Source organism: Vulpes lagopus, chromosome 21, assembly GCF_018345385.1.
Source record: "Vulpes lagopus strain Blue_001 chromosome 21, ASM1834538v1, whole genome shotgun sequence".
NCBI lineage: Eukaryota > Metazoa > Chordata > Mammalia > Carnivora > Canidae > Vulpes > Vulpes lagopus.
In genome coordinates this window covers 11538727-11553554 of record NC_054844.1, presented here as the reverse complement: position 1 = coordinate 11553554, position 14828 = coordinate 11538727, and the positions used below count along the sequence as shown (strand labels likewise).

At 44.4% G+C, this 14828-nt stretch overlaps 1 long non-coding RNA gene across 4 annotated transcripts in view; it reads left to right on the top strand.

Annotated features, from left to right (window-relative positions):
- The window catches only part of LOC121479688, a 59519-nt gene that overhangs the window by 5654 nt on the left and 39037 nt on the right, over positions 1 to 14828 (top strand). Inside the window, exon 1 of one of the 4 annotated variants that reach the window (XR_005984799.1) lies at positions 6494 to 6705. The exons of the other annotated variants lie outside the window; for them this stretch is intronic. This is a non-coding gene — a long non-coding RNA (uncharacterized LOC121479688). Of the gene's footprint in view, positions 1 to 6493; positions 6706 to 14828 lie in introns of those variants that run through there. 4 annotated transcript variants of the gene reach the window in all.

Sequence of the window (14828 nt, the reverse complement as noted above, 5' to 3'; positions counted from 1 at the left end):
TTGGAGCTCATGTCCGGGTTCTAGAGCTGCATTCTCAACATCATTTCTTCTTTTTACTTCCCATTTCCCTTTTCCATCTTGTCCCTCTTCCAAGTGAAGATACAGCAATCTCTTGTGCTCTGATCTTCAGTTCTATCATATTTCACTTCTTATTTTTGTGTCTTTGAACCTTGCTCTACCTTATCTGGCAAGTTCCACATTTTTAGTATTCACCCTCCTTTGGTGCTTCTATTTACGTCAGAATATCTCGCCATGTTTCTTACTTGTTTTTATATTTCCTCGGTCCCAAGCCTGTACTTTCATGTAGACATCTTGACTGAACCAAAGAAGAAATGAGTTTTATTTTGTTCATCTTTCTATTCTTTACCCTACGTGGCATTGAAAACAGGTACTCAAGGAAGGCTAGGTGGGGAGTGGAAGTCCGTGGGTGTCAGAGGGGGCCCCCAAACCCTGCTGCTTCTCCACACGCAGCCTGAATGTGCTTCTCTATGAATATGGGTCATTAGCTGATGATTCATGACTTTCTTTACTCTTCTTGGCACATTGGGATTAGCTTACTGCCTCTTTTCTTCTCCTGGAAACACTTCCATAAAGGTCCCTTTTATTATCCATTTCGATCATGCCACTAAAATCTATCTACTCCATTTTACCATTACATTTCTCCTTACATTTCCAGCACACTCTAGAATTTTGTATGAAATTTCCTTATTCTTGCTCTTTCTCTTTCCCCCTTGTTTCCTTCTCTGTGCAAGCTCTTCTGGAAGCCTTTCTGTGGTACTTTAAATTCCATCATTTTAATTCTGATTTCTTCATACTTGTCCCTCTATTGATTGTTTCTACTTGAGGGATTCTGGTTTTCTCTTTAAAACCTTTGACTTCAGGGCCACTTCCTCATATCATTTTCTAACATGCCCACCACTGCCATCCCCGGAAGAACAGATTCCTGCTCTCCCCTTGATCTCTCTCCTCTTTTACTTTTTAATCTCTTCTTGTCCCATCAGGAATTTACCCCCTTCTTTATATCCCTGCCAAACTTCTAGTTTTTGAGAAGTGAATTTTGGCTTCATCAATAAAAATGGGAGCTTCGTTTATGTGACATGTCGCAACCTCTATTCTTTTTGTACATAAATAATGTCAACTCCCCTGGCTCCTTTCCATTTTGGTAACTATGTAGTCAACTGTTGGCATCTGTGTTTAAATAAACATTTTGTAATCCTATGTTCTTACAACCTGGGTTATTTGTTGGGGCACTTAACTTTAAATCATTCTTTTTTTTTTTTTGTCTCAAGAATCAGTGGAAATATTCCTTTTCTCTCCTGACCCATACTGGTCTTGTGGCGTTTTGGCAGGGGGTTATTTTTATATATGACTTTTCCTTTTCACATTTCTTTTGGGGGTAATAAGGATTTATTTGGAGGGGAGATATGCATATCCATGAAGTGGATAGTTTTATTTCTTCAGCTCATAAATATCATTATGTATCATCAGATCCAGATTCCAGAAGTCTTTGGAAAATTCCTATTATAAACTCTAAGTAAAAATCTTACTCTTTTAGGGATGCCTGGCTGGCTCAGCAGTTGAGCCTTTGCCTTTGGCTTAGGGCATGATCCCAGAATCCTGGGATCGAGTTCCACATCAGGCTTCCTGCCTGGAGCCTGCTTCTCTCTCTGCCTATGTCTCTGCCTTTCTCTCTGTGTGTCTCTCATGAATAAATAAGTAAAATCTTTTTTAAAAATCTTACTCTTTTAAAATTATCTGGTAAGGAAACCCATAGATCCAGGTCTTCTCCATGTTTCTGGAGAATGATCTGCTCCAAACAGGTAATATCCAGACTACTTCTTGCACAAACTGATGTTTAGTTTATATTTCCCTAGAGTCCTTTAAGTGGTAGGTCTTGCCTTCTTTTTAGTGGTAATTTCATGCTTCTGCTTTTAATTATTGTTTATCTCATTTTTGTGAATTTAATTAGTCTTTGAAAACTTCTTTTAGATTTCTTTTTCTTTGTTTCCTTTTCTTCCTGCCCATCCCTCCAGGACTTGGGATCCTGTGCAATGATTTAGTCAAACCTCACTCTCTATCACTTTCCTCCTTCTTCTAGTCCCTCTCATGCACTTCACAGACCTTACCCTATGGAGTCAGACTTATCCATGTAGGTACCTTTTCTGGTTAGAAGCTACCTTCTCCTAAGTGTCCCTTCAGCACGCTGATCATCATGCCCTGGCTTCTTTCATTGATTTCCTTTTACTTTTTTGCCACCACCAGCTGAAATCAACTTTTATTTCTCTCATTTCTCTCTGATGTTCTAATAACCCTGAGTCCCAGGTAGCTTCCTTAATCCATTTGAGCAGACGTTCCCATCAGACCTTTCATTTTGCACCTTTGAAGCCAGGCTGGTTGGTCCAGCTTCCATGTTTTTATGACTTGTTCCTGGGCAGTCTGCCTATTCTATCACCAACGAAATTTACACATCAGTTGGTTATGGTTTTATTCTCAACATCTGAATGTTTCACTTCATATTACTCTCAAATGATTTCTTAGGCTTCATCTTTTATAGGTCTTTATCCTATATTAAAAGCATAAGAAAATATCTCAAGCTTTTCTGACAACAGTTCAGTTTCATATTTCCCCAGTCTAAATCCCATGAAGGTCAGCTGTTACTGCTCTACCAAGATGGCTAATACCTCACCAAATCTCATTAACCGAATCATAATGTATTTATGAATAAGGTCTTTAGGTTTGATCTGACCTGGAATCACCAGAAAGTTCCTAAACTATCTTGACCCCTTTTTATTGATAAAGTCTCTAAAATAAACCGGATTTCTCTGGTGGTCTGAACTTACTTCATACTCCTTACTACTTATTTCTAAAGAGATCTGCAAATCTATATTTTGGATTGAAAATTGAAAATCAAGTTCTCTGCCACAGGTCTCAGACCACAGACTTTAGAAGGCATTGCATGGTTGCTATGCCCAGAGTCTGGGCAGTATGGGGGAACATTTTACTCTGTCTAGTTCCCTATGTTATTTGGATGAAAGCTGAAAGTATGTCCCCACACCTGATTTAGAATTTCTCTAAGTTTGAGGGCTTCATTTTTTTCAGTCCCCAGACTTACGGAATTGGGACTTCTTTGTCTGCATTTATGGTTAATTTTATGGTCAGCAGAACTGGCAACTGTCTAATAGAGTAGTAAAAGACTCCCAGGTTTCAAACCCACTGGTACCTTTTTATGATTGCATCAACAAATGTTGGTTACAGTCCCTTAGTGCACTGTTGGCTGGGTTGTTAGGCTCTGGTTTTAAGACACAGTTGTTAAAAAGCAAATATTCTTTAAGACTCTTATCAGATAATTTCTTGGGGAGGGCCCTGATCATTCCACTGTCCTTGGAGTCTGGTAGACACCGATTCCTATTCTTAATAACTGAACCCACTATAAAGTCTTTGAGCTTCAGTGTCCTCATCTGTAAAAAATGAGTATAATAATACCTACTTCACTGAATTGTTCTCATTTCAATGAGGGCTTTGGAAGGGCATTGGTATTACACAGTGCTAGGTAAATGGTAGTAATTTATACTTCTTTTTGTTCTTTGTCTAGCCTTGGTGGGTAGTGGGGGGGGGCATTACTGGCATCCAGAACACACAAAAGACAATGATAAAGAATGATTATAAAAATAAAGGACCCAGGGCAGAGGGAAAAGCCTACCCTGAGGTAGAGAGGGCAGCGTAAGAGTGAGAACCATGGGTAAAGTAATGAAGGAAATATATATGTCAAGCAAGAGGTGTCCTTCTTTCTTTACCCTTTTGTGGAGTGGTGGGTGTCAGCACTTGTTTTATTGTAGGAGGTGGGAAGGGAATATACTATACAGCTTTTTGATTGGAACATTTTCTTTGGAGGAGCCAGGTTCATACTAAGATCATGAAGGTGTTAGATTCCAAAAGAATAGACATGGAATTGTGGACAAAAGATGGAAGACTCACAAAGGATAACTGTTTCCACTCACCAATTTTGCATAGGACGGACCCTAGTTTTCTCTCTTATGTTGTATGTATTCCCCTTAGTCACCTAGCTTGGGTTGGGAGTCAAACTGATGGGTTAAACTGGTGAGCTGAAGGAAGATGAATGTTGACTATGGAACTGTGTTATACCCAGAGGAAGAGCTATGGGGCTCTGAGTGGGACCCTAACTGTGGTCCTTTGATTTCAGAGGTCTGTGTGGTGTTGGGCATCAGAGGAATGGGCTCAAGTCTGGTCATATTCTCTCCTCTCCATGTAACCTTGGATCTGTCTCCCAACCTTTCTCAGGCCTTAGTTTTCTGATATTATCTAATATTACTACTTAGGTCACTTATTAAAAATATTGTGTTAATGTTACTGCTAATGTTTTCTGTGATGATTAAGTGAAAGGGACTTGGTCATTTTTAAAGCTCCACACACATTTTTCTATAAAATTTGTATGGAACTTTATTATTTTAAAGTTGAACCATATTAATGTAACAAATGAGGAAACTGTAGTCAAAATATGCTAAGGGAGTGTTAAAACAATTAGTGACAGAAGTAGGAATGGAACCCAGGCTCCTGTCTCTCAGGGAGGGGAGTGGAGGGAGCCCAGAGGATTGTGGGTGAGTCTTTGAACAGGGGAACAGGTGAGTAGGTTCTGAAAGCAAGGGACAGAAGGTGGGCAGTAAGAGGTTCTTTGTGTGTGTCAGGCAATGGGTGAAGAGAGCAGAACACAGAATGGAGTCTTTCATAAGTGAGTTATTGGCCTTATTCCCAGAATACCTGCTAAGCTGAAACTGCCCAAGGGAAGGGGCCTTCGTTCATCCACAAATCCTTAGATATTCTTCTAACAAGTGAGTTTGTGTGGATGGTAGGTTGCTCTGAGGAGTCGGAGGAGGTGAAGTTTTCCTCCCTTGAGCCAGAAGTGTAGTCGGGAAGTGTGGGGGGGGGGGGTGCATGCAGGGAGGGAGGGAGGCTGGGAGCAGGGTATGGGGAGGGGTCAGCATGGTTCCATCCTTCGTGCCAGCTAGGCCTGGCCAGGTGGACAGAGCAGCCCTCTGTGTTAAGGAGGCAGATTCTTTGACATCAGCCACCATCTCTCCCTTAGTGTGCTCTGAAGGCAGGGCACCTCCATTCAGGGTTGTGGGCGGGCTGCTCCCAAGCTCCTTTAATAAGACGTTCCTTGAAGGTGATGGGCTGAGACAGGGACATGCACAGGAAATAAGGAGAGATTCACAGCTCATTTTGATATCTGGGCTGACTGTTCTGATTTCTGCTCCCTCTCTGACTTCCAAAGGGCTTAGGACAGTGGTGTACTGGATTTGGCTCATTCCAACAGGTTAGTTTTCTGGGCTTCGGGAGTCAGTGGGTATCACACTGGCAACTTGAAATAGGCCAAAGTAGGAGTATTTATACCAAGGGAACTGGCAAATGTTACAAATCAAGGCCCTTTTTTCCTGGCTAACTGGTTGTTAAATTGTTACCATCACAATATTGGCTAAGTGGAATATGGAGTTCCATTGAGGTCTTTGGACTGGCTTCTATTCAAGTTCTGTCTAATTGGCCCCTAGAGCTTCCTGAAAAGATCCAATAGGCCTAATACCCTAATTCAAAGTATCCACCCCCTTCGGGTGTTGGATCTCTTGGGAAAGAATAGTAGAGGGGACCAATGCCGAGCTCTGCCTCGGGCTGGAAGTGACCAGGCTCCTCTTCCAGGTTTCTGGCCACCATTACTTTGGTGAGACTAGAGACAACTACCTTGGGGGCAGAGTGACCACAGTTCATATGACGGAATCAGGCTCAGAGCTCCGAGCCTGCTCAGAACTCCATGCCAGGGCTCCTTGCTTTCCCTTACTTATCTTTAGATGGCAATCATACAACACCAAGATGTCAAACTGTCGCTAATTTCTAACCAAGGCATCTGGTGTTTGGCAGGTCCCCAGGCATCTGACTCTATGACTTTGAACCACTTTGACCTTATTTGTATGTTCAGACCTGAAAGCAGTGCAAATAGGATCTGCTCTGTCTCCCCACCCAAACCTTTCTCGCCTGATCCTTCATCCCACTTCTTGGTTAAAACAAATCACAACAAAACCCCAAAACTAAGAAACCAACCAACCAACATCACCCAAAACCAAATGAAACCCCCTTTTGAAAAAGGAAACCCCAAACATCATTCTCACCAACCATTCCAGGAGGAAGCTAACTTTCTGTCTTCCAGAAAATGATAGAAACATGCTATTCAGAAAGCACCCAGCACATGAATCACGTATCCTCCCACGACTTCATCTGCACGAAAATAGATGCTTCATCTGCTTGCATTCCTAGTTTTCCTGCCCAGAAGTCATTATCCTTTGGTGACATCAGAACTGGTTGCTCCAAAGGATGGCTGCTGGTGAGGTGCAGGCAGTGCCAGCTGGTCCGGTGCCTGGGCACACCAGTTCTGAAATGTCCCGGGAGGGCAAAGGCTGAGAGCTGGGCTGGGATGCAGGGAGGGAGGACAGCTGACAGAGGACACTCTCTCAGAGATGACCAAATCGAGCTCCTGTATACTTTCCGTTAGGGGCCTGAGAAGCCAATTCACCTGCCCCTAGTCATTCCCTGAGTGGGTGGAGAAATGAGGCAGACACAGAGGGGGCCGTGTCCAAAAAGTTTGACCAGATGTGACCGCCAGCAAGGTTTGGATCAGGCTGTTGCCCTTGCTGTTAAGAGGTAAGTTGGTGCTCAGGATGGGGGGGCAGCTGAAACATCGCTTTGAGGGGGGAAAGAGCACAACTCTTGAACCCAGTATGTGGATTCTCATCCTATGCTGCCCCGCATAGGGATTGACAAGCTACTGCCCAAGGGCTGAATCCGGCTCACTGCCTGTTTTTGCACAGCTGGGAAACTTAAGAAATGGCTTTTATGTTTTTAAATTATTGAAAAAGAAATTAAAAAATGGAACTTTTTCATGATACATGAAAATTACATGAAATTCGAACTCCGGAGTCCATAAATAAAGCTTTATTAGAACGCAGCTGTGTCTATTCCTTTTACGCATTGTCCGTGGCTGTCTCTGCTTCACGGCTGAGTCAGGGAGCTGGTGACGTGGCCCGCAAAGTTCAAAGTATTTACTCGCTGTCCCTTTATGGAAAAAGTTTGCTAGTCCCTGGACAAGATGCCTCTGGAAGGTGCTTGTGGCTCTCCCATTCTAGATTGGGTGACACATTTACATTTGCCACCCCCTCCCCAACTTCAGTGATGGTTCTCCTTGTGAATTCTCCATCTGTTCCTACCACTTGCTGTTGGGGTTGGATTCAGCCCAAGGAAAGCAGAATACAAGGAGGCTGTGGCTTGAAACCCTGGGCTCTCATGAAAGGCAAGGGGACAGGGAAGAATGAGAGGAGGGTGACACTGGACATGGGACAGAAAACCATTTCTTAGTTTAGTCATCGGGGTTATATTTTGATCCATTGAATGTTGAGCCAGGAGAGCATTGCATTTCCCTTCATGTTTCTAAAAGCTCACACTCAGGGCAGAATTTCTAGTGGTTTGGAGACAAGGACTGGCCTCTGGGAAGGGTCCCCTCTTCTCTTCTTAGCCTTCATGTGGTAGACACGAGTCTGGGGAGATCTAGTCCCAAGGCCTGGAGAAGAGCCCTGGATTAGGCTTTGGCCCTTCAGTGAGAAGGGTCCTGTGGCCCTACGTCTCCCAGCCTCAGACCCCAGCCTTGCTCCTCGGTCTCCACTGTCCTGTGTCATTGACTGTGTTCCGTGCCTGGTGCCTGGTACTGCAGGACAAGCCGCTCTACTTGGGGCTGTTTCTTTAACCATAGAAGCCAAGCAGTTGTGGAAATGCTTCCAACTACAACTTGTGGGCAGCTCTTACTACACAGCTGCTGCTCAGTTCCCATTGTCCAAGGAGATTAACAACAAAAAATAGCTTGGAATTTTCTTTTTATCTACTGCGTGTAAGACATGGAGATAGAGGGATTGTGCCCAGTGTGTGTGTGATGGGAGCAGGGCACTGTCACCACCCCTGGATTAGTAGCCAGTCCCGAACACACAGCTTTTAGAGCTCTTTGGACCAGTTTTCCATCCGGGAATCTCTCCTACACGTCGTCTGACAAGTGACAGTGAGTCTCAGTACTCTCTCTTTGATGCCTTCTGTCATGTTCTCCTCATCCCTGACCCAGCCTGTCACACAGGCCTGGACTTGTCCAGCTGAACATGTTATTTGTCATGATCCCTGACACTCTGCTTGCCGCCTTGGGGACCCTTTCTAAGAGGCATCTTGGTGTTGCAGAAGGAACACAAGCTTTGCCAGAGGTTGGAATTTGGGGCATTTAGCTGTGTGACTTTGGAGAAATTACTTAAATTTTCTGTGTCTAGATAGAGAAAGAATGTACTATTTTACAGCACAATCATATTGATTAAATGAGATAAATGTGTAATATGTCTGGCACAAAGTTAGCCCTCACAAGTAGGATTTATATTCCACTCTGGCCACATTTGCTTTCCTTTCTATTTTTCTTTAACGTAGTTTCCAGAACTGAACATAATATTCGAGATATGGCTTGAACAATGCAGAGTACAATGGAGCCATTTCATCCCTATTAGGACAATAATCTTCTTCTAATGCAGGCTACTGTGAGCTTGGCTTGCATTGTTTGAAACAGCCTCACTACTGAAATTTCCAAGCAATACTGGGTTGGGAGTCAAGACAGTATTCTTTTCCAGTTCTTCCATTTATTTTCCCGATAAATATTTATTGAGCTTCCATCGCGTACCATGCACCAGGGGGTACAACAGTGAACAACGCAGACAACCACACCCCAGTGAGGGAGCAAATGGTCAAAGGTATAATACAGTGCGGGGGGGGGGGGGGGGGGATACAAACTTTAAATCAAAACAACCCAAATAAAACAAAAATAAAGCTGGTTAAAGGATTGAGGGACTCCTGACACTAATTAGTTGTATAGACTCGGTAAAGCAAAGAGATTGAATCAGATCTTTTCAAACAATACTCAGAAGAGCCTCAGGGGTTTGGGAAGATGCCTTTGGGTCTTTATTAGGTGAGGTGAATTGCTGGGAGGGGTTGCTGACTCATTAGACCTTTTGCCTCCTCTACAAAGCAGTCCCAAAATGTCTTCACTTGGCCCCTGTGTAAAATTCTCATCAATGAAAATGTTCTATTATTTGGAAAAAAGCTTGAGATCATCTATATTGGATAGTCTCTGGATTCTCTGCTTAGCTCAAAGACTGAGAATTGTTAGAACTTTTCCATTTGAACTACTGCTAAACCAGATTTCCCTCGGTCTGAGTGAGTGGTGTAAAATAGCATTTACATCTATTAGTGTGAATTTTTATCTTCTTAGCTTTGGTCTATTGATCTGGTAAGCTGAGATAATTTTGCGACATTAATTCTAAGATTCTACATATTAGTGATACCTCCTAGCTTTGGTTTTTCTGCAAATCTGTTTTATGTGTCTTTTACATCTTTATCCAGATCGTTTACAAAAATGTTGATTAAGATTCAGCCCTGGGGCAGAGACTTTTGATTCTTTAACAGACTATCAGGTTGATCTAACCATAGTCAATGACCTTTGAATTTTATGTGTTCAAATGGCTACAGACCCATCAGAGTATCATAGAACCCAGCCAGCATTTCCTCTTCTTACCTCAATACCATCTCATTTTCTGTGCTTACTTAATGGCTATTATCTATCAAATCTGGGATCGACCCTGGGGAAACAGATAAATAAGACACCAGGGATTCACAGCTAGTAGGAAAGATGGAAATGCAAGCCAATAATCATAGCCATATGATGAGGGCCAAAGGGCAACACGAACCAGGACGTTGGGAGGAAGTGCTCAGCTTTGCCTGGAAATGTCGGGCCTGAGGTGGGGGGTGGGGTGGGGAGGGATTTTCTCAGTCAACAAGACATCTCCAGATTGCCTCATTCAAAAAGGTACCCATGGGAACTATTGTCCAAAGTCATATGAAATCTAGATAGGTGACACCGATGACAGCTTTCTGATCATTCTCAATACTTGTTTCTGGAATTAAATTTTTAAAAAGGTGAGATGTTATCTGATAGGCTGGGGGCAGATGGAAGTGAGGTCAGAGGGGATGGATGCATTAGCTGAGGGCCTTGGGGAAGCTAAGCTCAGGCTGGAGTAATGGGAGCACAGAGGAGAGATCAGATCATAGGGGCAGGAAAGTCAGGGCTTGTTGAAAAAATGGAGAGGAGGACTGAAGGAAAGTGAGAAGTTGTTCAACACTCTAGATTTTCTATTTTGGGCACCTGGGTGGCTTTTGGTGTTATTACGCAGGACCACGAGGAGGATTCCGTCCCAAATAAAGTTTTTTTTTTTTCTAAATAAAGTTTTTGATCAAAAACATGAGATAGATCCACCAGCTTATTTTAAGCATATTAAAAAGGAGAATAATTGGGTCATTTCTATTTGTCTATTTTATAGAAAAAGGCTACACAATGTTACACTTTATTCAGATTACAATTAGAGTGATTATGAATTAGTGTTCTACACCATTACTCAAGTCTTAAAAATTAAAAATTGCTGTAGCAGTATTTGCTATAACTTAACACTATGAGAGATTTAAAAAACTAACAGTTACTGCAAAAAAAAAAAATTAAAGAACTACTTCAAAGCAAGCAAAGTCAGTACCAATACAGATATTTAAAAAAATAAATTTAACGGGATCCCTGGGTGGCGCAGCGGTTTGGCGCCTGCCTTTGGCCCAGGGCGCGATCCTGGAGACCCGGGATCGAATCCCACATCGGGCTCCCGGTGCATGGAGCCTGCTTCTCCCTCTGCCTGTGTCTCTGCCTCTCTCTCTCTCTCTGTGACTATCATAAATAAATAAAAAAAAAATAAAATAAAAAATAAATTTAACAAGCAAGGCTAGAGTTTGACAAATTCCATATCTTGTGATCTATTCTTGTGCATTCTTCACTTCTTGAGTCACTCCCCAAATCCGTCTGTATTGTTACTAGAGGATGATTTACACTGTCAGTGTCAAACCAGGCCAGCTGAATGTTGTCACCTGGAGGCAGCCCATCCATGAGGTCCTGGGCATGCCCCAGTCTGGCAGCCCATCAACTGGATAGTCAGCACCAGGGTGGTGGCGACCTATCTCATGCTTCATAGAACTACGAGACAATTGATGGAATATATTTTTTCCCATAATTCTTTCCCTCCTAATTCTTTGGCTTCAGATTTCCAGTGCTAACTGCTGATTTAGGAGAGGACGGCTTCTGATATATGCCTGGAGAAGTAAGAGAGCAGTGATGATTTCCTTTCTCCCCAAGGGGATGCTTATACTGCGACAAGCCCTCTTCAATGTGACCTGGCTGCATCCTTTCTAAACTTTAGCTTCAGTTTTGAAGCAGAAGGAGTATTTACCTGTCACATGCTTCTAACTGGGTTACCACTTTATTCCAGTCTGCCAGGGACTTTCCCAGTTTTAATAACCAAAGTCCTGCCGACTATGAGTCCTTTTAGTCCCAGGCAAATCGGGACTGTACGTCATCCTAGATGTACCTGAAGTGCAAGAGTGGTTGGTGTGTGCACAGAACATTCTAGGCGGCCTTGGGTAGGCAATGCAATTGTTGGAACACAGCGTAGCTCTTAAGTCTTATCTGCCCTGAAAGAGGTGCATGGGGTCTGGGAGGCAGCAGGGAGGATCCAGGGTGGCTTTGTGTGTTGTAGGGATGGGGATCGAGGTCACCCCAGGGCAAAAACACACAGGGCAGACCAGAGGGGCTTCGAGCAAAGCTATGGCTGGGTCCTGTCACCTCTCTGGGCGGCTGAGCCAAGCCTCCCCCACTCTACTTTCCTGAGCACCTGACCGAATGGAGAAATTGCATGGAGAAATCCAAGAAGACAGAACAAAAGGTCAGGCTGGGCTCTCCAAAAGGTCGAGGCTGTACTCCTCGACCACAGTAGCTCAGATGCAGGAGCTTCCTGGGAGCATTGCTGCCCCCGGTATGCTCCCCAGCACGAGAGGCCACGTACTGCTGCAGGAAGATGGGGAAACAAAATAGGCAGAGCCACAGTTTTCTATGAAAATGTTAGGTAAGAAGACAAAGTGACTGTGGGTATCCTGAGACGATGGTGGGCGTCAGATTTTTGTCTGTCTTCTCCTGCCTTCCCTGCATTTACACACACACTCACTGGGGAGGGATGCAGAATGGTGAAATTTTGCCTCTCTTCACTTCCTGTATGAAGCATAAGAAAATCTTTGGCAAATCGAACCCTAAATTTATTGCTCAGCTGAAATCCAGCAGCCCCCATGGCACCCCTCTCCTCCCTGCACCTCCCAAAGGTTAACTAGTTCCCACAGGGTGCAAAAAAGGGGTTATTGAAAACAGCAGGGTTTTTTTTTTTTTCCTTAACTTCAGCACTTCTGGTAAATCTCTGATCCAGCATCTAGTGGTTAACCACTGATACAGGAAATGACATTTAACGTTTTTATCACTCAGCCAGAAATGGAAGAACAAGGCAAGTCTGTGTTTAGGGAAGATGGATGGTTGCCCACCACCTTCATCTTAAAGGCACACCATCTCTTTTTCTGATTGCCTTGGTGGTTGGTGGCTCACTTCCCCCTCGGCCTCGGCTTTGCTGACAATGAAGCAGGCATGGCCTAAGAGTCACAGCCTTGCTGCCGGAGGATGGGGATCCAAACATTGTCAGCTACGAAAAGGATTCTGGGAAGCAGCAGGTTCCTCTTTTCCAGGAGCCGTTGCATGTGGGGACAGGCAGGCAGGAAATAGTGTGGATGCCCCAGGTCCCAGGCGTTGGAACCGCAGCATCAGCCCGGGGTGAGGCTGGGCCTGGGGCCACCCAGTCAAGGTGAGACTTTCAACAAAGCCCCTGTCCGGTGGTGCTAAGTGGAGGACAGTCCGCAAAGGATCATTAACCCCCTCCGAGACAATCAGCAAAGCAAGAGTGTTGAACACCACAAACCACAGTGAGAGAAATGACATTTGGTTTCACTTGTAGTTTCCCTCGGTCACTGGGTTCTTCTCCATTTCTTGTCACCCTTTTGCGATGAGGGGTTTTCAGTGCAGCTGCTAAGGGGATTCCTTGGAAGAGCATGAATGCCAGCAGCCACGACGACAGGAAGCACCAACACTGCTGAGTGGTACTGGATTCATGGTCCTTACACGCTCCAGGCCTGCAGGTGCTAAGTGCTATAGCCAGCCAGCTTCCACTGTGGGTTGCCAAAGCCATTTACTAGGAAGCCCCAAGCTCCGCCTTCTTGCCCAGGCTCCACCACACCCACTGGCCAGAGAGAATCAGGAGGCTGAGGCATCTAACCCTGGACGCCCTGGTTGGGGTGGGAGGGATCCAGTCAGTGCATTCCTGGCAAACACGGCTGTATCCCCCTATTAATCAGGGCCTGAATTCTCTGATAAAATTCCCCAGGTCCCTTCCTTCTCTTACTAAAAACTAGCATGATCTTGTTTTTCTGAAGAGAGTCACTGGGTGCAAAATTCTCCTCTTGCTCTCTGCTGCCCTCCTACAAATGCATCTCCATCAACACTAGGAGGCAGGGTGGTAGAGTGGGTGAGCTCTGTTCCAGGGGGCAGCAAAGTTGGTCGACTGCACATCATCTGCCAGGGAACTGACTGGAGTCACTTGCATTTTTGCTCTGCATTTTTCTGGAAGGCATTGAAGCGAGGACCCCTCACAGCCTCTGGGAGCCTCAGTTTATCCATCTGGGCATTTGCTGTGAAGAGGTAATGAAACCTAAAGAGCTCTGAAAATAAACATGTCCTTCCAAATGTCTACTGTCCTCCATGCAGAGAAATAAGCTGCTGTGTGGCATCAGAGATGTGTTCAGATAACAAATACTGCACATCATTTTCTGTGCAGGGCACTGGGGAGCAACCACAAGTCTGACATGTTCTCTGAGCTCAAGGAATTAGTCTACTCAGTGGTGCTCATCTCTGGCCACCAGCTAGAATCATAAGCAGGAACTTACAGAACACCAGTGTGCAGACCCACCTGAAGAGCCTCTTGTTTAATGGGCACTCTCACATTTTTTTATAAGGTTCCTTAGTGATTCTATGTGCAGATTAAACAACCACTGATCTAGTTGGAGGTATGGATAAGTTAAATCAACAAGCACTATTATGCTCTGATTTTGGCAAACACAAGTTGCTATGGGAGTATGTAGGCAGGGGCCCTTCCCCAGCCTAGAAAGTGCTGGGGAGACTTTGTGAAGTAGGAAGCCTCACAGCTCAGACTTCAAGAGCAGGAATTAAGCAGGAGACTCTGGCCTGAGGGGTGAGGGGAGGGCAGGGGAGGATATGAGGATTTCCAGGGAGAGTGAGAAGCATTTTCCAGGTCCAGGGGTGAAAAAGAACAAGACACTCATGTGGGATTGCAAGTAGTTCAACATGGCTGGAAAAAGCCTGGTAGGAAGCCCAGTGATAAAGCCAGAGATGAGGCCAGCACCAGAACATGAAAGGTATCGAAGGCAATATTAAGAACTTTGGACTTTATCCCGAGGGAGAGAGGGAGTTAATGAAGAGTTATAATCAGAGAAGGGACTGTGGTCCATTTTGCACAGAACCAGACAGGTGAATCAGCTGTGGTTGTGTGAGTACCAGAATCTGATTGTGTGAACGCCAGGTAGGAAGGTAACCAGACGGAGGTAGGAAGGAAGTTAGAATATGCTTCAGTGAGAGCTTCTTAAACTACATTAGTGGTTATGGGGATAGCAAGAAGTGGGTAGATTTGGGAGACATTTCAACACAGAATCATTTCAGTGTGGGGAGTAAAGTGCGACAATGAGCAAGGATAACTTCCAGGTTTTTGTCAAGG